The sequence below is a fragment of the Mixophyes fleayi genome, chromosome 11, assembly GCF_038048845.1.
Source record: "Mixophyes fleayi isolate aMixFle1 chromosome 11, aMixFle1.hap1, whole genome shotgun sequence".
Lineage (NCBI taxonomy): Eukaryota > Metazoa > Chordata > Amphibia > Anura > Limnodynastidae > Mixophyes > Mixophyes fleayi.
In genome coordinates this window covers 10169258-10196288 of record NC_134412.1, presented here as the reverse complement: position 1 = coordinate 10196288, position 27031 = coordinate 10169258, and the positions used below count along the sequence as shown (strand labels likewise).

Sequence of the window (27031 nt, the reverse complement as noted above, 5' to 3'; positions counted from 1 at the left end):
CACATCTCTTGCTTCAGTCTAAGAATATAGACATTCTATAGCCAGGCTTCAGCTACTTCCTGACTTATCCCGAAATAAAATCCCAACTCAATTTAATCATTAGTCTTATAAATGGAGATTAACATGACAAAAAAAAAGTCACAATGCTTATTATATAAATAAAAGGACAACCAAATGACAAACATACAATATAAATGCAACACAGTTGTATTTCAAATAAAGCAGAAATAAGAACAGTGCAGATATACTATTTGCGTAGTTCTGTTGCCTGGGGAAGGCTAGACTGCCCGGGTACTTCATCAGTAGAAGATTTTGCTCTAAGCACTGATTATTTTCTAACGTCATGTTAGCATTTTTAAAACATTCAATTATTTTTTCAACCCCCAGTCCCCTTCACTGAGAATTCACTGGAGGGGTATGCCTAACTGTTTTATCACCCTGTTTTTGCCTTTTGTCTAAAACCACTTCTGGTCAGCAATTCTAGAATCATTATCTTGCAACTGGAACATAATAGAGATATAATATTACATCCACTTCACAGAGTATATTGCATAGGGAACATCATTAAATATATATAATATTTCTCTTTATGTGGTTTATTTCCCTGATTACAAATATATACAGCGGGCTGCCCAGATAGGAACTATAAAAAGTATTGTTTTGATGTAGTTTCCATACAGGAAATATAATGCACAGGAGTGACCACAACTTGTATGCTTTGTATTCACAGCATTTGGGCTGTACCATAGACCATAGGGGAAAGGCTGATCTTATGTTGTGACTAGGATATACCAGGACTCTTTGCATATAAACAACCCAGGTTTGTGATAGGACACAGACACTTTAAATAGATTTGGGATCTCATAATGAATCAATATGTACTTAACATAAATAAAATATAAATGTTATTGCCGGTCCATACAAATATAACAATTTTTGAGCAAAAGGATTCTTAAGTAAAGTTATGGTCATTCAGACATATCAATGTGTGAAGGAGTGTAATACAATGTTGCACAATGATAAAAGGATTGATAGTCTGGCAGCTTGGCTTTCAAAATGTTACTGTATAACTAAACATTCACTGTTTTAAATGTAAAAGTTCAAATAGCTACAACAGGAAGACTATGTTTTCATTTATTGCAAGAGATAACCATGTTTTGGTCGGATATAAACATATGACATATTCAGCACGATATCCAATACATGCAGGAAAGAGACAAATGATGTGTTCGTTTGATAAAAAACATTTTATTCTCTTTTATATATATCTTCACAGTCATGGATTTCAGCAAAGAAAATCTTAACATAGAACATTTCTAAACATCATAATATTTCTCTAATCATTTTCTTCTTTACTGTGACTGTTATAAATACCATAATTATGTAATATTCCTTGATAGATATTTTCAAGGGAAACTATCACACAATGATCTCGTTCGTATGCCATAAATAAATATATTTTCAAAGTATTCTCAGTAAATTTTAAGTGCAAAAAGTATTTTATATATGCTACAAGACGGTAATTAAGTAATAATTATATTTATTATTAAACCGTGTGAATTTATAAAGATTTAGCGATAGGTTGATGGAAGGATCGGAGGAGGACACAAATACTTTGATGATCTTGTTCCTCAGGCTCCTAAAGGCACATACTGTTATGTGTCTGCTACATATATTTACTGCATGCAACTATGGCAATATTTCCAATTACTCAGAACATTTCAAAATCTAAAAATGATCATGGATATCCTTTGTTTTTAAAGGTTTTCTAAAATAGCAACTTTGACAACATGACGGCAACTACGGCATAGAAGAGTCCGGCATATAGTCCAACCGCTCCATCGCTGCAGAACATCTTCGAGTCAATGTTCAAACCACTGAGAGAACCAACCTGGGGGCCGAGAATATCACAGAAGCTTTTGGTGGCGCAACCACGGAGGGCATCTGTTAGAGTTATTGTTCCTGTGATTTAAAGGACGTGTCATTAATTTCACAGATCCTGTCAATTAGATTTTAAGTAAAAACGTCCTATATTTTTTTTAATGGACCCACTCTCCCATAATAAAACATAGCAAAATAATTTTAAAGAATAACAGATCTCTCCAAGTGACTACTGTGATTCAATCTGTGAAAGCACAATACTCCAAGTCTTCCATTACTATTAAAACAAGATGACCGAATGCCAACAATTCCAGAGAATTTAAACCTTGTCGCCACCTGTATCTATCTCTTATCCATGGCTGGAACTCTGGAGAAGTCTGAATGAAGGCACCACTCAGTGAAGTATGTGATTAAAGCTGATTGGATGGCTGTCGTGTAGATTGGCCATTGAGTTTATCTGGAACTCTGATGCTTCTAGTAATTGGATTTGTTGACTTGCTTGTACTTATAGAGCAGATCAAACATTTTCTAGCTCAAGATGATACTTGAAACTATAATGACTTTTAAATATTATTTCAGAATAAAAAATTAAAATATATTACCTGTTAGCTTTCTTGCCATACGGCCACATTTGATCTCATCTCCAGTGCATGGCAAAGTGTCCCCGGTGTAACAATAGTTAGATTTGTCCGATGAGCAAGTTCGACATGTCAGGCCGTTCTTCAGAAAGCTATCAGCTGGCACTTTAAAAATATATATATTATAAATTGTAATTAAATGTTTACTAGAAAATGTTGTATGTTTGATGTCAGAGATAGCTGCACGAATTCCACAGCTAAAAATAAAAATCCATGTGTAAACCATGCAAATTATATATAAAACATCCCCAAAATGTTTACAAGCATTATGAGACCAATTTCGATAATAACTTATACCTGTTACCAGATAGGTTATCTTTTGTAATTAATTATTGGTGCATTTCTATAATGAATATACAATTAAATGATAGTTGTTACCGTTTGAAAACACCTAAGTATACAAATATACTTGGCCTCTCCTTGCTTTTGTTATTATATCTGATGGTGTTTTTATTACAATAGGTTGCAATTTTTTTTTGTAAATTACAGTATAGTTGATGTTTTATACATGATTGACATGGTGCTGGTTTTATGGTATTTAGGTATGGTGCAATGGTTAGTATTGTTGCCTCACAGTGTGAGGGCCTTGGATTTAATTCTGCCCAGGGAGACATCTGAGTGAAGTTTGTATATTATCCTGTGATGCTGAGGATCTGTAACTACATTGACCCTAATGTGTGTATCTGTTTGAGTTCTTGTTGTAGGCTACTAGATTGTCAGCTCATCTGGCTCTCAATTGAATGTGTTTAAATAAACATTCTCTAATTGTAAAGCACTGTGTAATATGTTGTCACTATATAAAGGATAATAAAAATAATAAACGGTTTAAAATCAAAATTTGATCCTGAAAACTCAGAGCTAAATAACAAGACTTTTATGTGAAATGTCCTATTTTAACCTCTATAAAGATATATTGTCCGTGCAGTGGTGGAAATACCATATTTGCTGGGGTTTTTATGACTATCATGCATGGGGCTTAGAGAGGCCTGGTAATCCGGGTCCATATGCTGCTAAAGCGCCTGCCCTGCTCTTTTAAGCATGAGCAGGACCAGCACTTGTGGAGTAAAGCCCCAATTTGACTTTCCGTTCTTGAATTAAAAGCCCAAACAGAACGTCACTAAAATATTGCTACGGTGCTTGACTTAGTTAAATTACACTCATGTGTTCACAGATCAATATGCACTGATCCAATTCAGTTTCAATAATACATTAAGAACGTCAGCTTTCTGTATTGGAATAAGGAAGTAATAATTATTTTTGTAATAGACATGCAGTGGAATTTACAACAGTGGAGACATGCAGTGGAGTTTACAACAGCTCAATGTACTTTACTTTCATGAGTCATAGCTGCAAATTTTAATTATTGGGATTAGTAGTCCTTTAATATAGTCAAAAAAGAGGATGATGGCGGTGAAAATTTGTGATATTCTCTAAAAACTTACATTGAGGAGCAGGTGGGGTACAGTCATCGGTGTCACAGCATGAAGTTCCCGTCCTCACTTTGCCGTAGATAAAGGTCAAACTTCCTGTTACATTACAGTGGTCCCTCATTCCACATGTAATAGAGTATTGTGGGGTAACTGCACCTACTGTGTACAGTATATAAGAGAACGCTCTTATTATGTTACATGCTCCAAATACCACACATCATACACATTCATTGCTTTTAGTGTTCATTTATAAAACATCATATGCAAGTTAATTGTTTAATAAGCTTATTAATACGTATTTTAATAATACATTAATGTAAAACATGGAATTCAACAGAAAATGATAAAATACACTATACTAAATAATATAACATTTTACCAAAAGAAAACAAAATATACTTATAAAAAGAAAGATGAAACATAGCCGTTCCCAGTTAAAACATATAAATTATAACTTCTCATATAGATTTCTTTCTCACATTAATAAATGGTAGATAAGAGAGTTTTCTGCTTGCAACAGTTAATGATGACCTGTAGATAACTCTTTATTTTTTTAAATATTTATTTTAAAAAACTTATTTTACAACCTCTTTTCTTTCTTCCTCCCTTGCACTAAAAAACGGAGAAAGTGAAGACCTGCTCTATTCCTGCACCATTTTATTTGAAAGATATAAGTAGTTACTAATGATTTTGGCGAATTGGCATCTGAACGTGGAACTGGAAAAAAATCTACAAGTGGCTTTATGTGGACGAGGTCAAATCAATTATATGCGGGAGCAACTTCTAGTAGGCTATCACACCATTAAAGTAGGGTAGCCAGGGCCGGCGCCAGCATTAGGCAGCAGCTTTACGGAGCTTATCTGGGCATGTCCGTGGAGCGCAGTCAGGAGTGGGTAGTCATATGAAGAGTCTTGGCTGTTGTCCGTAGGAGATGGGTGTGGTGGTCGGAGTGTAGTCCGTAGATATGTTTCATTCCTTTTGTGCCAGGCTAAGGGTAAGTTAGCAAAGTTGTGAATAGTGAAATTATATGGTACAGGTAGGCGAGATAGGTGGTAGAACATGGGTAACAGTAGGAAATAGAAGTGCAGGTCGGATAGAAAAAGAGTTACGGTCCAAGGGAGGTGGTGTGAGAAGAGAGGGTAGTAAGAATCAGTATCAGGTTAATTTTAACAATGTGCAGTGTTGTGTGTGTGGGCGTGGTTTGTGCGGTCTCTAATTACCGGACATGCTAGTGTGAGCGCACAGTCACAAGGGGTGTGACGTCAGTGGTAGTGGTGGGAAGAATGTGTGCTCACCTAGTGACAATGTGTGCACCATCTCCTGTGTTAGAGGCGGGCGCCATCTCTATTATGGGAGAGGATAGAGAATCGTGGGGAGACAAAAAAAAAATAAAGAAAATGATGATGGCAATGATAAACATGAACGTGGTGGGGAAAGTGAAAATAATGAAGTGTGTGGATAGAGGAATAAAATGTAAAATGTAAATAAAATCTGAGTGTTAAGGGTGCAGTAGGGGGTGAAAGTAATGAGAATGGGACTGATGATTAATATAGGGTGAATGAGTGCAATGAGATTGTTCAGAGGGTTAATGGAGGGTTAATGAATTATGATAAAGGAATAATTTAAATGAAAATAAGAATAGCTTAAATACTAATAGCTAAAGATGTGACATGTTTGGGGTGTATGTGAGTCGATGGGTAGGATCACTGGTGGGTATGAGGGCTTAGTGACAAGTGGGAGGTAATATTTTTATTTTGAGGTCTGTCGTGTAAATATAGATTTAGTATCAGGCATGGCGTGAATTTGTTATTTTTTCAATATTTTTTTTAATAAAAACATTTTAAAAATTGCTGCTTATTTTGATTATTTATTTTGTTTTATTTCTTATTTTTTATTTTCTATTTTGTATTTAAATAGTGACAGTAGTGCTATTAGGGGTAGTGGGTGCTAAATAGTGGCAGTAGTGCTATTGGGGTAGTGGGGGTTAAATAGTGGCAGTAGTGCTATTAGGGGTAGTGGGGGTTAAATAGTGGCAGTAGTGCTATTAGGGGTAGTGGGGGTTAAATAGTGACAGTAGTGCTATTAGGGGTAGTGGGGAGGTTTAAATAGTGACAGTAGTGCTATTGGGGTAGTGGGGGTTAAATAGTGGCAGTAGTGCTATTAGGGGTAGTGGGGAGGTTTAAATAGTGACAGTAGTGCTATTGGGGTAGTGGGGGTTAAATAGTGACAGTAGTGCTATTGGGGTAGTGGGTGCTAAATAGTGGCAGTAGTGCTATTGGGGTAGTGGGTGCTAAATAGTGGCAGTAGTGCTATTGGGGTAGTGGGGGTTAAATAGTGGCAGTAGTGCTATTGGGGTAGTGGGGGTTAAATAGTGACAGTAGTGCTATTGGGGTAGTGGGGGTTAAATAGTGGCAGTAGTGCTATTGGGGTAGTGGGGGTTAAATAGTGACAGTAGTGCTATTGGGGTAGTGGGTGCTAAATAGTGACAGTAGTGCTATTGGGGTAGTGGGGGTTAAATAGTGGCAATAGTGCTATTGGGGTAGTGGGGGTTAAATAGTGGCAGTAGTGCTATTGGGGTAGTGGGGGTTAAATAGTGACAGTAGTGATATTAGGGGTAGTGGGTGTTAAATAGTGACAGTAGTGCTATTAGGGGTAGTGGGAAGGTTTAAATATTGGTAGTGGTGCTATTGGGGGGAGGGAGGAGATGGGGGTTTAAAGGTGGTAGTGGTGCTATTTGAGTAGGGGGTGGTGTCTGTGGGTATTCAGATGGGAGGGTAGGTTGGTATTGTTTCCATGTAGCTAAAGAGTGTGTTTGGGGTAGATATATCTAATTTTTGGAATCTCCAAAAGTCTTGTATATTATTTGTGTGTTCAGCATTCTTATGTTTAGAGGTCTTGCTGTGCGTCCTACATATTATTGTTTACAGGGGCATGTGATGAGGTAGACAACATTTGTGGATTTGCAGTTGATGCATTTTGTGATTTGGAGTCTTTCTCTTTTTGTTGTGGAGGTAAAATGTTGCTTTTTTTATGGTATTTTGCAGTTGTTGCAGTTTTTATATCTATTAGGGTTCATGTGTTCACCTTGCTTGTGGCATTTTCTTGGGTTTTAAGTTGTCTGGGTACTTGGAGGTTTCTTAGGTCTCTGTCTTTTCTGTGTGGTTTGTCTGGTAGCAGAGGGCCTATGTAGTTGTAGCTTTTTAGAATGCTAAAGTGTGCGTTGTGTATCTTTTTCATTTTGAAGCTGTTTTCCTTATATTGGGTAATGAATCGGATGGTGTCATCTTTAGGTAGTCTTGAGGAAGATTTCCTTTGGGATTTTAATTAGATCAGACCTGTTAATTAGTGCAGCTCTTGCTTTGGCATCTGTTAGAGTAAGGGAGTCATTGCCTCTCTCTTTGATTTTAGTGCTCATGCCTTGGGCTTGGTTTAGGTAACTGGAGTTCTTTGTGCAGTTTCCTTTTATGCGTCTGTATTGGTTGAAGGCAATGTTGTTTACCCAGGTGTTTTTGTGGCAACTACTTCTGAGGACGTAGTTGTTGCTGTCTACAGTTTTATAGAATGTTTTAGAGTGGAACTCTGAGTTTTCAATGCATAATGTTAGGTCTAGGAAGTTGCTGCTTGTTGTGTTCCTCTGTAACATTTAGGTTTAGTCTGTTTTGGTTTATGTCTTTGAGGAAGTCGTTTAGTAGAAACTCTAAGCCTTCCCATATAAGGAGTATGTCCTCGATGTAGCGTTTCAAGAGTGTTGTGTGTTGTGAGTAGGAGTTATTATTGTCGATGAAGACTTGTTCCCAGTAATTTATTTATAAGTTGGCATTACTCAGATACATTAATTGACATGATAGGGGATAATGAAGCCCCTGGTGTAAATTATTAGTTAAGTCACCATGGAGTTCCATGTAAAGACACTAGGCCATAAGTCGAGTGCTTTTGTAAAGTTCACAGAATTCCAAGGTCACTTTTAATATACATTATAACTTATAGTATGAGGTGCTTTATTACTTATGAAATATGTTTTCCCGCTGGACACTGAAGTGATCATCATCAGCAGCAGCTATTTATATAGTGCCACTAATTCCTCAGCACCGTACAAAGAAGTCACTCACATCAGTCCCTGCCCCATTGAAGCTCACAGTCTAAAATCCCTAATGTACACACACAATTGACTAAGGTCAATTTTATAGCAGCCAATAAACCTACCAGTATGTTTTTTGGTGCATGGAAGGAAACCGGAGCACCCGGAGGAAACCCACGCAAACACGGGGAGAACATACAAAGTCCACACAGATAAGGCCATGGTCCAGAATCAAACTCATGACCACAGTGCTGTGAGGCAGAAGAACTAACCAAAAAGCAACCGTGCTGCGAATCACATTTTATATGGGCATTATTTACAGCGGTTTATTCCTATACTAGCATTACTTGTGTATTATGGTTATTATAGATAATAGTGGGTGCTGGACATTACCTTGGCCTGTAGCCTTTCCCCCCTATAATTTAATAATCATCATCATCCTATGTAATCTCTGCGCATTTCACCATCCAGTTAATGACATACCTACTGTGACTAGAGAATAGGCAGCGACACAGACATTATCAGAAGGACAGCTCACAACAGGCTGAGTGCAGGCTTGACTACTGAGATGCCAACAGCTTTTACATCTGATGGAAAAACCTGGAATAGAAAATTAAAATACAGTTTAAATATTAATATGCAAACTTTTATCCACAATTCTGCATTACATGTTTATGGTTTCATTCAATTCAGGGTTACATTGTAAATAATAATTATAATGTGCATATACAGTATAAACAATACCTTAGGAATACCTTAGGTATCTAGGTATAACTGTGCACTCTAGAAAGAATGTATGCAATGATATATAGTGCAGAAAAATAACTTACTATATAATATATTAAGTACATTAATTATATATATTAATAAATACATTATATCACAGTACAAGACAATCAGCTCAAAACAAGACAAGATACGATAGGCTTGAGATAAATGGACACGTAGATTGAACTACACACCACAATGGTATGACTCATCTGTTCAGCTCAAAGTAATAAATATAATATGTAATGTATAAATTACATATTGTGACAGAATGGACCGCCTATGTTACCCTGTCTGTTACTGCTGGGAACCGGCTGGGCTTACTTTGCCACCGTTCCCTTTTATTATCCCAAACGTGCCCTCTCACCGCAGTAGGAGGGGCTTACAAATGCTGCCACCACTGGACTCCTTACTGGCATCCAGAACTGGGTTTCTTCTGGGTAAGTGACGCTGAGAGTGTACCCCATTACTGGCATACCTGGGCTGGTACTCCTGACCTCTTCCTATGGATCAGGGTTGCTGTGGATGGATCCCCCCTGGCCTATCACACTGGCCAGAGCTGCTGGGTAGCAACAGAGTGGTGGTACTTGATGCTGGGTTCAAACCTCGAAAATAGCCGGCAACAGATTCGATTTTGGGTCTAATCTGTAAGTCACAGGGATAGAGAAGTTTCCAAGCAGGTCTTTGAAGCAGGTGATGTTTATTTGCTCACACTGGTTGAAGGTACCGGGGAGCATGTCAGATGGACCATGAAGAACAATTTCCAATACAAGACAGGGCTTTTTATACAGATTTGGACACAGCCTCACAGGTTATTTTTAGAATCATGCTGCAATTTGTTTACCCAAACATAGATTTAGATGCAATGCAAAGCTAACAATATTTACACTTATCTGTGATATCCTAAAACTACGCTGTGATTTCCTGTATCACCTGCTGTTTACAGTGTTCAGACAGGTTCTAACAATCTGGACAAAAGGCCACACAGTAACGATCCCCTGCTGGGCCTTTGACCAGAGCAGGCATTTGACACTGCATCAAAAAACTTAATTAGCTTTTCCTGCTATCAGACTCCCTTCCCACATATGCCTAATTGTAGTTTTCCTCTAGCAACCTTACAAACCCAAACAATGACACTTCCATACAAAACACATCCCAATGTAACACAATAAGTGCATTTCAAATTATACATTTCTACAATAAATTATTTCTACATGATCCAGCCACAAATAAGGTATTTATAAGTGATCCAGTCACACATATGTTTAAAAGATAAAATAGCTTAAAAAAGGTTGGAATGTATCTAAATAAAATATGGCAAAAAGCAAAACAAAAAAACCTCCAAAAAACAAAACATACCTGTCAGAATGCTGCACTCTATTGTGAAAAATAAGATATTTGATTGTAGGACTATCCTATTGACCTTTGTACTGAAACTACTCCGTATTTCAAATTATATTTAATATTTTATCTCATGATCTCTAAAGGTGGACTTCACACAAGTTAGAGACTCTAAATCCACAAATAATGCAATATTATTAATCATTTAGCATATTGTCTCTGTTACTCTTACCCCAGGAAATTGATAACCACCTGCATCCTTATTGTATTAGTGCACACAGAAATACGTTGGGTACACAGAATAAAAAGGTCAGTTCCAGCACATGTAACAGTAGGTAACAGCTCAATTCTTACTGACATCTGTTCCCACAAGAGCTCTGTATAAATAAGGAGAACATGTGCTTCATGTCAGCACTCAACAGGGGGGGGTTGGTAGTAGTAAAATTAAATATAAGCATGAAACAAGGTATTTTGACCAGTTGGGACTAACATTTCATTACTTAGAAATAAGCTGGCATTGCATTCCCAATTACAACCTATTATCCCCAAGCAATGGTTAAATGTATTTTTCATACATTTTGGAAGAGTGGCGGAACAAGGGAGTCGGGAACCCAAGTGCAAAACATTTTTTGGAGTCCCCCCCCCACCATCATTAGCTATTTACATAGCACCACTAATTCTGTGGCACTGTACAGAGAACTCACTCTAGTATGTTTTTTGGAGTGTGGGAGAAAGCCGTAAACTAGAATTTTTTTCTGTAGCAGTCTGATCTCCAAAATAATCTGGTGCTTTATTAAAAAGTTAACTATAAATTAATATTTTCCTCTTGACCTTGGCAATTTATTTAGCCACATTTGTCTGCCCTTCGCCTAATATACATCTCCACAGCTTCTTCAGAGGATTCCCACAGAGCAATGTAATAGGGGAGCAATTAATTTGGTGTTAGTAAGTATATATTTTGGCTATTAACTGAGTGGAATGACCTGCCTACATCATCACAGGTATTGGCACAAGAGTAGACTAAACTCACATGCAATAAGATGAACATTTATTTTTTATATATTAAAATGAAAATGTAGCACAATATTTATCTAGCCAGGTGCATTAACTTTATTGTTAGATATTATTTTGGACAGAGGATCTCAGTATTAGGAAAGTCTTACATAGACACCACATCCCTTTGCTGTTCACTCTCATCAGTAATTATAAACTCATGACACAATCACTGCCTCATTCCTAACCTTACAGCTCATTCTCCCTCTCTTCTCCCTGATAACTGAGGAGGAGGTAACCTCTCTACTTGCTTTCCCAATACTTTATGCGTTTTTTGTGACCATCCCCCAGCCAACTTCACTTTTTTAACACATCTCCTAGAGGTAAATCTATCAAGCTAAAAGTTTCCAGTGGGTTTGAAAAGTTGAGATGTTGCCTATAGCAACCAATGAGATTCTAGCTTTCAATTTGCAGAATGTTCTAAATTATTGAGCACTAGAATCTGACTGGTTGCTATAGGCAACATCTCCTCTTTTCAAACCCGTTGAAAACTCACAACTTGATACATTTACCCCTAGACTTTTCATCCAAGAAATACAATTTTATATTGTGACACCGGTGGTAGTCATATCCCCAGAGCTGGAAATGCAAACACTTATCCTGTCTACATGAAAATGTTGACAGGGTAAATACCGGCACTTCCATGCCATATACACGGTAAAAATTTAGACTTTGTGATTAGGCACGCTTTCTTTTTTTAGCCCTTTGTGAGCCAGCCGTGTGCTTATGCCTTTAGTTTTTTGGGGAGGAAGGGGGTAGTTTCAATCTTTACTACTGTTTTTTATATTGTTTTTTAAGAGTGTTTTGTGACGACGGAACCCACCGACATTGCTTGTTTAATGCCGACATTTTGACTGTCGACATTTCTACAGTCGACAATCACAATATCTACATTCATAGTATGTAGACAGCATGGAAACGCTGGCATTTACCCTGTCAAAATTTTGCGTCGACAGGATAAGTGTCTGCATTTCTGATACCGGGATTTCATACCCACCCCTGTGACACAGCTTCAATGTTATTTTGCAAAACAATTAAATGATATACATCAGTCAGCAATGCTCTTTTTATTCAATAGGGATGTTTAAAGACCTTAGAGTGCCCTGAGTTCATACAGCAAATATTGTCAATGACTATATTCAATACTTTCTTCCTTGCACTTCAAATTGAGATTGTTTTGTACACTTCAAGGAAAGGTTTTCATAGCTTCATTTTAGCAGTCACAGAGACTTGTCAAAGCATTGTCAGGAGGGTATTGGTGCTGTAGTAAAATATATCGCCTTTAGCCATGTTTCCTAATTAACAAATAGAGTCTTACCTGTTGATGTTAGAGCTGAAATTATAGCCAGGAATCCCAGTGACTTCATTATGCAAGTATATCCCGGAGTCTGTGGCTTAGGGTAGGTCCACACTCGTCAAAGGTAAACTTTACTCAGAAACTCCCTTATTTATTGCATATTGATTATGGGGCAGTGATAACAGGATAATAAAAAGAGGAAGGTAGAGAATATATATATATATATATATATATATATATATATATATATATATGCAACATATTCCTCTTTCAGATTTGATACTTTATTGTACTAATCATACTTGTCTTCACGTGCAATGGAACTGAAAGCCCACATTTGGGGTCTTAATTATAGTAGTAAAATAAATAAAGAAAGAAAACAAAAAAAAAAAGCATTCACACACACAAAGAATCATATACATTACTCCTATTATATACCATATTTTTTTACTTGCATTACTAAATGTTATATTATTGATTTTTAACAACTGAAAATTGTTTAAAAAGTACTGCACTAAAAATACTTTATTTTAAGAACAAAGCATAAAGAGTGTAAAGAGAAAAGGGTATAAAATACATTTCCAACGCCATCCGGAAATAGGTCACGATAATAGGTGGTAGAAGGAAAGTGGTTAACTGCGCTCCCTAAAAAGTATGTAAATATAAAGCTGCCAAATAAAGAAGGATTTGGGAGACCGCTATACCCAATGGAGAAGTGTGCAAATGGAGGAAAGAGCTCCTTGCCGCTAGAAAAATTCTGCAAGTATAAATGTACAGGCTTGGGGAAAGTTCAGAGTGGTAATTAGTACTGACACAGTGAGTAAAACCGTCTAGTTTATTAACAAAACTGAGTTAACTGACACCTGTAGTTACATAATAAACACATAGCGTTATGGCCAGAACAAACTTATATCTCAGCAATGATGGTATGTAGCCAATATATCAACATCCATCAAATACACCTATGCTGTAATAGATGTTGTGAGGAAACGAGATTGATAACACTGTAACCAGCCTGTTCCTCATTTTTCACAAAATGTGGATTATAACATGTACTTTCTATAGCTCTTGCTTTTGTTTCCTAGCCCATCAGAATACCACTGCAGTGTCTAATTACATGTGGAGAAGCGGACATTGTAGCTCATTGTAAATATGTATATTGTGTATTGTATATTGATGATTTGGCAGTGAGATTGTTATTCATTGTCCATAAAGTGAAGCAGGGTGGGTTATGGGTAAAGATCAGGTGGTGTCAATGAAACAGGTGAGGCGGCTGGAGCTGCATTCATTCTCCCCCCCCTCCTTCCTCTACAGGAAACATAGAACAGCTGGGGACACTGTGACATCACAAAGTAGTATAAGGGGTTAATTTTAGGAGGGCTGACTGCTACCCTATCTTTGGATGTGGGGCAAGCCAATTATTATACATTGTGCTCCATAGGACTAGTCCAGACGTTTTGTCTCTGTCCCAGAAGCATGCTGTGGAAGCATAGCTCATCTCCACTCCCCCCCTTCAACCCCCTTATGCAGGACATACCAATGTTTAAAGAGAAAGACCCAGAAGGTTGCCGAGGGAGGGGAAAGTACTGTGGAAATTTTTACCTTAGATATAAGGAGCCATTCCAGGGGGTGAGGTGGTGTTCATTCTGGGATTTCATTCATGGAAGGTGCAAGGTCTGGTTGTAAGTTGTCGTTCTCTACTAGAGTCTACATATGCAGCTGTGAGAGATCCATGAGTCGTCAAGTCTGGACAGCCAGGTGACTGTAACTCGTTAAGCTAGTGGGGTAAGGGACAGATGATGTGGTAAACCTGCCTGGCATTTATTTACTGTGTGTACATAATAATCTCTAGTGATTGTTTTTATTACAATAAATGTATTGCTTTACTTTCTAACTGCATTTGCCTGAGTGACTATATGAATCCTAGAAGGCACTGGGTAGACTTCCCTGGCATAGGAAGGCACCCGTGGGTGGCCAGCCAGAGTGAACTGGGTAGAATTGGGCTAGAAAACTCTGTATCTTCACAGATGTATATCAAATAAGAGCAGATAATTGTATTTCATACTGTGGTGCAAAAAAAAAATAAGCACCTGTTGTAATGAACCAATAGCTAAGCATGCAGTATTGTATACCAAGTATCAAAAATTTCTCAAACTGCCAAGCCGGCAGTCAGTGCAGAAAAACAACAAAGTCAAATATGAACAATCTTCGAGAAGTTCCCCAAAGAGCTGTAAGTGGGCACATAGAGAAAACAGCTCAGTTCAATTAGTGTAATCCAATTATGTGCAATTAGGTATTGGTACCAAAAAAGTAGCAAAAGTTCCCACAGGAAAAAATATGGGACTTACTAGTGCACGTAGAAGGCCTATGGAAACATCCTGACAGTCTTTCCCTTACCTTCCCTTATCTGATCGGGGGCTGCGTGTGTCTCTGCCTTGGAACCTGTAAAATTGGCATCTCCAGTAGTGCGTGCATGTGCAGACCATGAATCAATATCCCAGCAGTTCTCCTGTGCTGATGTGGCCGCTCTGGCAGGCGGGTGGATGAGGTGTGCTGTCTTTGCAGTGTATAGACGTTGTATAATTGGAGCCAGAAACAGAGGACCAGTCCAATGAGTCTGCTTTGTGAATAGAAATATAACCCAACGCGTTTCCCCCACTGTCAGAAAGCTTTTTCAGGGATAGAAAGTAAATGGCACAGATGTTCCCTCTTATAGATTCTTCCAGGAAGAGGCTTAATTGTGCAGACAATCACAGGATGGTGTTCATAGAGATTGACAGTCCTGCATAATGAGTGTGTGTTTGTGTTCATCACAGTTACAAAAAAAAAATAGTATAGATTGATATTGAGACATTGAAAAATATGATAACACCATAGTGATATTAAGACAGGGTAGATAGGTGATAAAGTCATAATGCACGATAATATGTGACCTTCCCTCTGGCTGGGTGATATAAGGCTTACTTTTGACAGTAGCCCTTTTTGATAAATAGGGTGATGTGATAATGAGCACTATTGCTGACTAAAAATGATAGTGTTCTTTATCCTTTGGTAAATAGAGCCCTGAATCCTTAACTCTTTTTTTAATCAAGTAATTTTTAATGAATTTTTAAACATACGTACAAAATAAAACAACAAAAACCTAAGAAATCTACCTAATATATCTGATATATCTAATATATAAATGCTTAGTGGCGTCTGTGTGTGTGTGAAAAAAAAAAAACAAGTTGCAGCGCCACCTACTGGGCAGAGTTTTACACTGACCTACTAAATTCTTAGTGTGTGTGGGAAAAAAATTTCAAAAAGGGCTGAAATTTGGTAGGGCTCAAACTCATTTTCGTGAGGTAATTTTACCTCATGAACACACATGTGTAGAGGCGTGCGTTAGTGTGTGTGTGTGTGTGTGTGTGTGGAAAAAACTATTTTCTCAGAAAGGGCTCATCCAATTGACCTGAAATTTGGTATACTGACATTATTTGACAAAAAAATTAGAATAGTCAAGTCAGTTAACTTCCATCATCCCCCCTTCCCCCCGTGGGAGGGGTAGTAAAGGCTAAATTTACGAGTTGAGGGGTCAAACTCATTTTCGTGAGGTAATTTTACCTCATAAACACACATTAAAAAGGCTGCTTGCGTCGGGAAGTAACGCTCTTCCCCTGAGGAGGCCTGGGCTAGGCCCAAATGCATGACAAGAACCTTTTTAAGACCTTAAGTAGCTTGATTTGACTAGAATGCATGAGTATCATGCACGGGTTAACTTGTAATATATAAGCTACCAGATTATCTAAAGTCATTATGTCATTTGTTTCGATATATACACCTGAGTGTGCCAGGCATGGCTATTTTAACATCACATTTCAAACATTCTTTCATGAGTGTAAATCTATTACAGTCCATCTCATGTGTATAAAGTCACATTAAATGAACTGTCTCTACAGTACCTCTCAAGTGTTCTTTCCTCAAAACAGCTCTCTCTTCGCTGTGCTTTAATTGCTGTCTTGGGAACAAGCTTCTATATTCATTGTACTGTCTCTCCAGGAAACAGTGTGATATTTCCTATCATAAGTCACAACCTGTATTTAGGTGATATAAACAGTTTTTCCCTGCACTAACACACACAGTTTTTAGCCGTGTGTGACATTTCATTTAATCTATAAAACATCATTCTGTAGAGTAGTAAGTAGTGGCACACAATTCAAAAAGCTGCCTGATAGAGAGCATACAATACAGAGCGGATTGCCTGGTGATTATTATACAATATAGAAACAAATGTGTGGTGACCAGTTAAGACAGAGCCCAATCCCTGGTGGCCCATACTCTGTGTCATGACATGCTTTACCTGGGCATGTGTAACATGTAGTTGTGGAAGGATTAATCAAGACAATCTGGTTTGTCTAAAAATTACTAAATTCCACCAAAATTATATCTCACACTCACGATTAAACACCCAAATCTGACACCGCTAAGATTTGGATCAAGAGCTGACACTCTTTAGGAAGTCTTCAATTACTTTCTTACTTATCGCAAACTACAATCATAACTTAATTAAATCAGAGTTTTACTGTAAGCCACACAATTTTTACATCTAAAAATTGAGTTAAAAATTGTGTTTAATATGACAAAGAAAATCACAATGCTTATTGTATATCACTTTATATATTCCTATATAACATTGAATTTGTCATCATTAGAATATTTATTTTGTATTTCATTGCAGATATATACTAAAGATATACTTATATAGGATTATTAGTTTTCTCTAAATGAACTAATAGCACCAAAAGAAGTGTCATCTCAGCTAGTCAAATGGAAGTGACTGTTTTCTGTTGCCTTTTGCCTCTTCTCTGCCCCCTTTTCTCTGTACTCCCTTTGCCTGTTCTCCACTGTCTATTCCATCATGCTTGCCCCCACTTGTCAATTGTTTTACTCCCAATTTGTGGCTGATGATCGGTGGTGGAATTACAGGTGCCAGCATAATCCATCAGATTGAGCCTAGCAGAAAATGTTAGGAGTTCTAGTTCTCTAACAACAAAACACCTTTGTAGCACTAACCCTATTTCCCAAATAGAAAAGAACCAATTGGAGCAAAATGTATTTATAGAAAATGTTATTATTTGTGCTATGAATAGATATATGTCCCAAGATAAATTAAGATAGATAGATAGATAGATGTTGCAGACATCTGAAAAACAGTTCAAGAATGCACACATGTCTTACACAAGACACTGAAAAAATCTAATTCCTGCACTCCTCATCTACTGCATTGACTATTGCAATTCCTTCCTTACTGATCTTCTCCTAAACAGAATCCACCCCTCATCATCATCATCACCATTTATTTATATAGCGCCACTGATTCCGCAGCGCTGTACAGAGAACTCAATCACATCAGTCTCTGCCCCATTGGAGCTTACAGTCTAAATTCCCTAACACACACACCCCTACAATCTATTCTGCATGCAGTGGCTAGACTGATTATCTTTGCAAATCATACTAACTCTGCTGAACCACTCTGTTAATCTCTACATTGGTTGTATGTTTTTTTTTACCAAATCCAATATAAAATAGTTCTACTAACATAAAAGGCTATCAACAAAGCTGCACCTAAATACATCTCCTCACTTGTTTCAAAATGTCTTTCAACTCGACAACTCTGTTCTGCACAAGATCTGTGTCTCTCATTCACTTTCATCACAGCCTCCCATTCCCGGTTACAAGACTTTTTTCAAGCTGCACCCACTCTATGGAATTCCCTCCCTCGCACAATAAGACTTCACTCTTGTCTACAAACCTTTAAGCCTTCTCTGAAAATCCACCTCTTCAGGCAAGCTTATAATATTTCTCAACCACCCTCATGACCTTACTAGGTTACCCTATTACCACCCTTTACACAATTCACACAAGACAACAACCCACTGAACCCCTGACCAACTCTTCTATGTGACATGATCATATAGCATACTAATCACTTTTTGCTTTTGCAATCTTACTGGACATAAATATGTAGATTTATTTTCATGTATTGACTTCCATTGACCCATAGATTGCAAGATTATTAGCAGGACCTTCTCACCTATTTGTCTGTTTTACCCAGTATTGTTTATTACTGTTTTGGTCCCCAATTGTAAAGCACTACAGAATTTGCTGCTGCTATATAAATAATTGTTGATGATAGATAGAAAAGAGTGCCTCACATCGCATCAATCTAACCTTCCAGATGCAAAGGTGCAATAACTATTTTTAGAACTGGTAGGTATACAGAATGTCCCATTTACTAAGCTGTAATGTGCCAAACCACATGGAAAACTGTTGCTTCTTAGTAAAAAAAATATGTGATTTGCACAGGCGAGCTAGCTCAAACCACATCTGGTTTGAGCTATCTTACCTGTCAGAACAGGGGGGAAATAGATAAATAAATTAGCAGGCCCAGGCCCAAGAGAGTTCTGGCCCAATCCAACTGGAATTTGAATTGGAATATTGAAATCCTAGAAGAGCCAAAAAGAAAAAACATTGAAAGCAGGAACTGCTCCTGAGTCACACCAAACGCACAATGAGTTAAACTCTGTGACCTGGCTACTTAATAGCTGAGCAGCCAATCAGGAGCAGTCTCTCAGCCAATCACATACAGTCTATTCTATATGAAAGGCGCCTTGCTCTACCACAGTAGCAACCCCTTTCATTATGCCCCTGCATAGGTCCTCCCTGGTCCCTAGTTCTGCAAAATACAATGTTTGGTTGGACATCTTTTTTAGTTACATGCAGGTCCCACGTGTCAAAAGGTGTAAAAAGTGGATTACTGTAAGATTTTCTTATTGGTCATATTCAGAAAGGAAGGTTAGAAGCTGCATGATTTATAAAGCACAATGACTTTCTCAGAATAAAGTCCATTTACACATCTTCTGGAACCACTGATGAACTGTGAAAGATGTCAGTGACCACACATATCCAAACCCGACTTGCTGGCTTGGAGCAATTAATGCATAGACTTCTTCAAAGAGACTTATTTGAATAATAACAGTAATAATAATAATAATAATAATAATAATAATAATAACACAACAAGAAGTGTAGAAAAATAACGTTAAAGCTAAGATGAAATATTCAATTTTCTTTTGAAGGTCTAAGTAAGATATGTACCTGTCACTTGCAATATACTGTATATTTTTGAAAAGTGCAAAACATTGTATGAATTTACCATAAAATAGCTTCTGTCCTGCTGTTAGAATCTCCTCAAACTAGGACACAATACAGGAAGATGGACCAGGGTTATAAATCGTTTATCTGGAAGTATTGTCGCTCACTAATCAAGCTTCCGAACTAAACCTAGTACAACAATGCATTCTATAGCCAACTGTGGCTTTAATGTTATATTTCATATTATATAACAAAGGTAATTGAATTGAAGCCTTCTAATCAGATAACACAGAAGATGTTGCTAAGTAATCTTCACATATATTAGTTGCACAATATAACTAATGTTGCATTTTTACTTACTAAACAAATGTAGACATCTGCCGAAGCAGAGCATAGGAGAGAGCAGACATCAGGGTTTCCCGTTAGCAAATGTAAATCTTACCTGTTGCTGTTAGAACAGCGAGAACACACAGGGATCCCAGAGGTATCATTATGAACGTATTCCACAGTGCTTTTAGCTAAGTGTAGGATTACAACAGAAAATTTTCCATTTATGTCAGAGTAATTAAGGGGCAGAGGAAACACAATGACAAACATGGGAGGGGACAAATTACGTATGAGAGATAACATTTCATATGAAAAGTGAGGTCTTTTATACAATCCTTTGTGTTGATCTACATGTCCCAGCACGCTCTGGTATTTTTCCTTTGCAATTTTTGAATTGTATAGGCTAGTTTTCCATCCTAGTGAAAAGCAGGATTTTACTTGTGTTTTTAAGTGGGAATGGATCCAATTGGTTGAAATGACCCATATCCACTTTCCCTTAAGCATGCAGATGATAGACGCAGTGCAGCACGGTGGCTCAGTGGTTAGCACTTCTGCCTCGCAGCACTGGGATCATGAGTTCAATTCCCGACCATGGCCTTATCTGTGTGGAGTTTGTATGTTCTTCCCGTGTTTGCGTGGGTTTCCTCCAGGTGCTCCGGTTTTCTCCCACACTCCAAAAACATACTAGTAGGTTAATTAGCTGCTAACACAATTGATCCTAGTCTCTCTCTGTCTGTCAGTCTGTGGGTGTGTTAGGGAATTTAGATTGTAAGCTCCAATGGGGCAGGGACTGATGTGAATGAGTTCTCTGTACAGCTCTGCAGAATCAGTGGCGCTATACAAATAAATGGTGATGATGCTGTAAAACTCTTTTTTAGATGCTGCAAGCTCCATCCACTTATATTTACATGCCTCTCAACACTTGAGTTGACTAAATCAGGACATAATAATAAGACCTTTAATAAGAAGATATGGTCACTTCCCGTCAGGGTCTTAGCTTTTCCAAAACTCTAGGAAGCCATGACATTTGATATTTTCGATAAATTTTGATTAAACTCGAGGGCAAGGAGATGTCAGATTTCTTTGTTGCCCCAGGCGCTAAAATTTTCAAGATACGGCTGTGGTGAACGGCGAATATATCCCAATATTCCCAGCAAGTTGGGATAAACATCTTGGCTTATGGGATGGCGGGATAGTCCCCTTGGAATTGTAACTGTTACAAGCCTTGCTGCTTACAGCATTGATCTGTTGCTCTGACTGGCTCAGATCCCTCTCAGCCTAGGGAAGCACTGAGTTTAGCGTGAGGTTTATTTGTGTTATATAGCAACAAATTGCAGCTCTTAATTAAATCTAGGGGTCTCTCCCGGTTGCAATATATTAAGTAGTAGGTGTTTAGTTTTTAATTGAATCTATATCCAGAAAATCCTTCAAGTTCATGCCAACTGAAGATGAGTGAGCTCTATATATTTTAGCTCATCTCAAGATGAAATAAGTGTATTTTAATTGAAAAAAAACAATATGGGCCTGAGTCATTACAGAAAGTAAAGCTAAAAAAAAAGAGTAATTTTGCACCTTGCAACACCATGTTGCATTGGAGGAGGGGGAGGTAAATTTAAAATGTAGGGACAGATTTATAGTTGGTGTATGGTATACTCTGCATCAACTTTATATTTCATTGCAAAAATAAAGCTATCAAGTATTTGTATACTACAGCCAGTGTTTAGCTTATGTGCAAAATAATAAACTAATTTGCACCCCTTGCATTGTAACATGGTTTGTCCAGGAGAAAATGTACTCCTTTTTTTGCCTTATTATCCTTAATGACTCGGTATGATTTGTGTGTATACTACAACAAACTGCAATAAACAATTGCTGATATTGCTGTTTTAATGTGACCAGCCAAAAAGTGCCAAAATAGGCACAATAAAGGGGTGTGAAAGCGAAAGCGTAAAATGTAACATTATTAACAAATAAATCGCACCAAAAAAAACTTGCTCTACTTCTCTTTTAATTTCTTTTAATCGTGCACTTATCCTTCTATCATGGGGACCGGGGTGCAATACTGAGCTGCAATAACCCCCCCCCCCCCCACTATGGGACTGATGCAGAATGAGTACTGCACCAGTTTCCATAGCAGATCTTGTGTGAATCCCTCTCTGCATGCCCAAAAATGTAACCTGTCGAATATGTGCCTATGAAGATTTGTGCGATTTTGGAACATACGCACAATTGCGCCTGGAGGGCTGGTGTGTTTTTTTTATTAAACAAAAACTACTAGTAGGTTTATTGTCTACTATTAAATTGACCTTAGTCTCTCTCTATCTCTGTGTGTGTATGTTAGGGAATTTAGACTGTAAGCTCCAATGGGGCAGGGACTGATGTGAGTGAGTTCTCTGTACAGCGCTACGGAATTAGTGGCGCTATATAAATAGATGATGATGATAGAAGGAGGATTGTTTTATTTGACATATTATTGAACAGGATGGAGGTGTACTGAGATGTACTGAGCTTCTGAAAGTTACTATCTTTAGTTATTCACCCCTATATCTTTTAAAAGCTTGATATTAAGTAATAAAGATCAATTATAAAGTTGTAAATAATCACCACTTATCAGATTTATTTCCTAAAACTGGAAGCATAATCATTTCATTTTCATATCATTACTTTAAAGATGCATCTGCTTACTAACTATAAATTGACCTCCAGTATTCTCAATTGCTTGTGAATAACAGTGTGTATGGGCCCAAAAAGACACATTCAATCAGCTAATGACAGAATTATCCAGCAGTGGTAATGGTGCTGTGTTGGGATCAGCTATAAAGCCCAATGGCTGATCATTCAGTTCATTCAGAGTGGACCATACACATTTCAAGTTGCTCCGAGGTTGGGAAGAGGTGTCGGACAACCCTGTGAGTTGGCACCTTTAAAAAGTTGACTACAATTACATGATAACCGTTAGCAAACATATATGTAGTTAATCTTTTAAAGTGTAATATTTTAAACTACCACACAGTGTCGTCTGTGAGCTACAGAACAATTATTCACCAGAGAAAATAGAGCAAGTTATTCAATACCAAGACATTTTAAGTGAAATGGGTGAGCATCATGGGATTATGTGAAGTGTCTATACATAGGATGAGTGGTCCCTTTCAATTTAATAAGCTTTTGGTGCACATAATTTGTTTTTTTCAATGTCCTGATGGTCCTACCTACTCAATGCTTGCCTGAGTCCAGTATCCTGTACAATAAATTTGTATTTACTGAATTTATGACAATGGATCACTAACTGCCACTTTTTTTTTAAGTAAAAAAGTTGACAAATGTTTCATTATGATTACCTTGAAAAAGACTCATACCGAGTCGAAATGCGTTGGTGGTTGGATAACAGGAGAATTGGCTGCTTATCCTGAAGTAAACCATCATTATCAGGGAATTCCGATGTTCCATGATCCGGAATTTACATAGCACTTTCTTCATGTGAATGTTTCTTGCCTTTCGGTACGAGCAACTATATATCTCCTGTTTCTTGGGGACTTTTTATCCATGTTTGTGTATATGTTTGATTCTATTAAATTCTGGGAACAGATTGCGCTAGATTTTTGTTATTAGTTGTATTTTATGATTTGGCACCTACGAAATGGATTTACGCATATTGTGGGAAGAGAGACGACTTGAATCCCCTTCACAAGTACCCGCTATGAGCACTTTGAAGAAATTTAAACTGTAAGTCTTTTATTTTTGAGTGAGCACGGGATGTCTTGAAGACAGATGCAATTTACCCCCATTTGCAATTTTACATATTATGAATAACGACGTGAAAGTTCCATTTAAACAAGCAATGACAGATAGTCAAATCATGTTCTGTATATTATTTTAATTTTATATACAGTAATGATTCAGATTCCCTATGTAAATTGGGGTTATACTTATTATTTATTTTTCTATCAGTGTTTTTGATAGTGCTGAAGATATCTTTACCTTTTGTTTGTTTCTTCTATGTACAGTTGCTCTGGGAGTTCTTCATCTGCAATTGTATTTGATGTACTGATTGTAGATTAATCTTTCTATTGAATGTTTCATTATGTTGTTTTTTTTGTATAGTCATAAATAAAACTGGGTTTATTGTACGTTTTTAAGGAAACCAAAGGAAAATTATTAATCTTATTAATCTTGGATTTAATCTTCACCAAGTTGGACCCTTTTTCTATGTACTTTTATGACTGCAATTGGCATGGAGAGTTATTTGGTGGCTTATTAATGCAAACATCTAATCAGACAATCATGTGGCAGCAATTCAATGCATAAAAGCATACAGACATTGGTCAAGAGGTTCAGATGTTGTTCAGACCAAACACCGGAATGGGCAGTGGTGGACTGGGTCTAAAAATATTGGTTGGCAGGAGTCAAAGGAGGCCCAGCGGCAACTATAAGGCTATAATTTCATTTTTATAAGAAATAAACATTTTTTTAAAAATACATAATATGAATGATTAGCAGAATCAGCACAGAAATTACCCCCTGACCCGATCTATGGAGTGTGATGTCTTCCCTTCTTTCTAATTAGTTCTTGTAAGATCTATTTTACAGAACTTTTAATATATTTTAATTGGGCAAAGTTCATTAATGCTGTATTCATGATGGATATTGATTTGTATGCCCAGCGCACAAGACCCCTTACTATGTAAATACTATAGACTCTTAAAAATAATAAATAATAATATAATCTAATTTATTAATATACAAATATACAATTGACATATATGTTAAAAACAAGGTATGGAACGCAGGGTTGTACAGTGGATGGAGGTATCAATGCAGTGCCTTTCAACCTTGTTCACAGTTCTGATTTTCTCCACACAGATAATCTAGGTAGGAGACAAGTATGTGTTACAAACAGGAGAATAAAATCGATTGAGGCAATTGAACAATGGGTTTCCATGGTGCCCACAATGCACTTGTGTAAAACCTTCCACTCTTAGAATACTACCAACATTCCAAATGCCAGGATTAACCTCTGTAGTAGAGGAGACAGTATTAAGTATTAATAATTTGCATAGTGTACCTCAAAAAACTCGCCAGGTATTTCAATGAAGTCTGCAGGCGACTGAGCACCGTTCTGTCAATACATAATAATGCCTGTTAGTAATTGATGTATAGAGCAGCACAAGTTGTCCAGCAATGCAAAGTTTGTTAAAGACGTGAACCCTGCCGCATATGCAGCTTGGTCAGTTTCTGATAGAGACTCGGGTAGGTTACCTTCAAATGTCCCTGCTGCGGGTGTGTGATGCTCAGCTCTGTGCGAGACTGGTGCTAAGTGTTGGCGAATTGCCCCTGGTCTACCTTGGGCTGGGTCACTGGATCACCTGCATTTTTTTTCCGTTAATTAAATCAGAATGATGACCAAGTTTGAAAGCACTGCATTGATACCTCCATCCACTGAACAACCCTACAATCCATACCTTGTTTTTAACATAGATGGCAATTCTATATTTAGATTTTAATAAATTAGATTTTATTGACATTTGATATGTTTGCGAATAGAATTTACATAGTAAGGGGTGTTGTGCACGGGGCATACAAATTAAGCTATAGCCTATAGAGAGAACCTGCAGGGGGTTTCTCTTATCCCAAGCAAGCACACAGACCTTGGAAGGGGTGAGTGCCCTATATATTTTTGATTCATGATGGATCTGTTTGCACATCTATATTTTTATGTGTAAAACCTTTCTTGCACTCGTACGATTTGGTGTTTTTCACAAATATACAAGCACCATTCACTTGTGTTACATGACTCAAAGTGAAAGTATTAATAGATATCAGGCATGCAAAACACACCCAGATACGATCACTTCATACAAGCAATTTGTTTTTCTTTTGTTATGATACAAATGAACTTGCTATCTATTTAAATGTTGTTAAGTGAAAAGAGGAACTCTAGAAAAGAAAAAGTCAGGCTCTGACTGAGAATATTGTGTTAAGCTGGGTACACACTGCCTAATTTTTCACCAACTTTTTATGCCGATTGATTTAACATGCGATCGATGGTCCGATCGCTCAGTCTATAGACTGCATACACACTAGCCTTGTCTTAGACGATAAATGGAAGAGCGGCCGTCCTGGTAGCGAGTTTTACAGCCATGTTGTCGTGAACAATTATTTAAATTTTGCACACACTGAAGTGATATTTTCGGGGCAGGGTCATGTAACGATACACCAAAGATATTAGCATAAAGGGGCAGAGCTTTCACTATAGTTAACACCAAGAACGCCTAAAAAAACAGAAGACAACAAAATTCAACTAAAATTCCGTTACAATCATCTAATTAACAAGTCAGTGACGTCGTGTGGACACCGCACTTCGTGGGACAGGTACAGGCATCTGAAATTCCCATACACATGCCCCCAACAGAGATCAAGCTCGAGGAAGTATCTGAGGATTATCTTGGATCGATCGTAAATTTATACACACTACACAACGGACAGGTGATTGGAACGAAAATATTGAACAGTACGACCAACTAAGTGAGGCAACAATCGACCATTTGGGAAGACTTTCGCCCATCGTATCACTACACACACTAACCCAACTTTCGAACGACCGAAATCACCTCAACCGGCTGGTTGAGGTGATTATTGGACGAAAAATCTGTAGTATCCAGCTTTACTGTTAACAGTCAGATGATTTGATTGGCATCTGGGTGTTTTAACCTTGCTCACTTCGGGCCTCATGCAGAGTCATGCAAAATTTTGAAACGGATGCGCAAAATGTGTTTTTCCATGCTGTGAATACACAGTAAGATGGAGTATGTCACAATCTCTATGCGGACTGAGACATATCTTCCAGTTGTACCTATCTACGCGTAGTTCTTGCTTATTCTTTAAAACAAATAAATTAAAATGTAACCCCCCCTCCACTCAGAAGGAAAAAATAGCCCTAGTGCTGGTATTGGCAAGATTTTGGGAACCAAAGCATGGGGACCCTCTGATATTGCCAATACCAGCATTAGACTATGCCACCCCAGGCTGTTGGCACTATAGCAGGAAAACCTGAAGCATGAAGTTCCCCTGCTTTAGTACCAACCAG

General features: G+C 37.6%; 1 long non-coding RNA gene across 1 annotated transcript; it reads right to left on the bottom strand.

Moving 5' to 3' along the window:
* Positions 1-3955: 3955 nt before the first annotated feature.
* Positions 3956-20149, bottom strand: LOC142106779 (uncharacterized). The gene is made up of 3 exons (XR_012679786.1): positions 20063-20149; positions 8511-8627; positions 3956-4108 (listed from the first exon to the last, which is right to left on the bottom strand). It is a non-coding gene; the product is annotated as an uncharacterized LOC142106779 (long non-coding RNA).
* Between the last annotated feature and the right edge of the window lie 6882 nt (positions 20150-27031).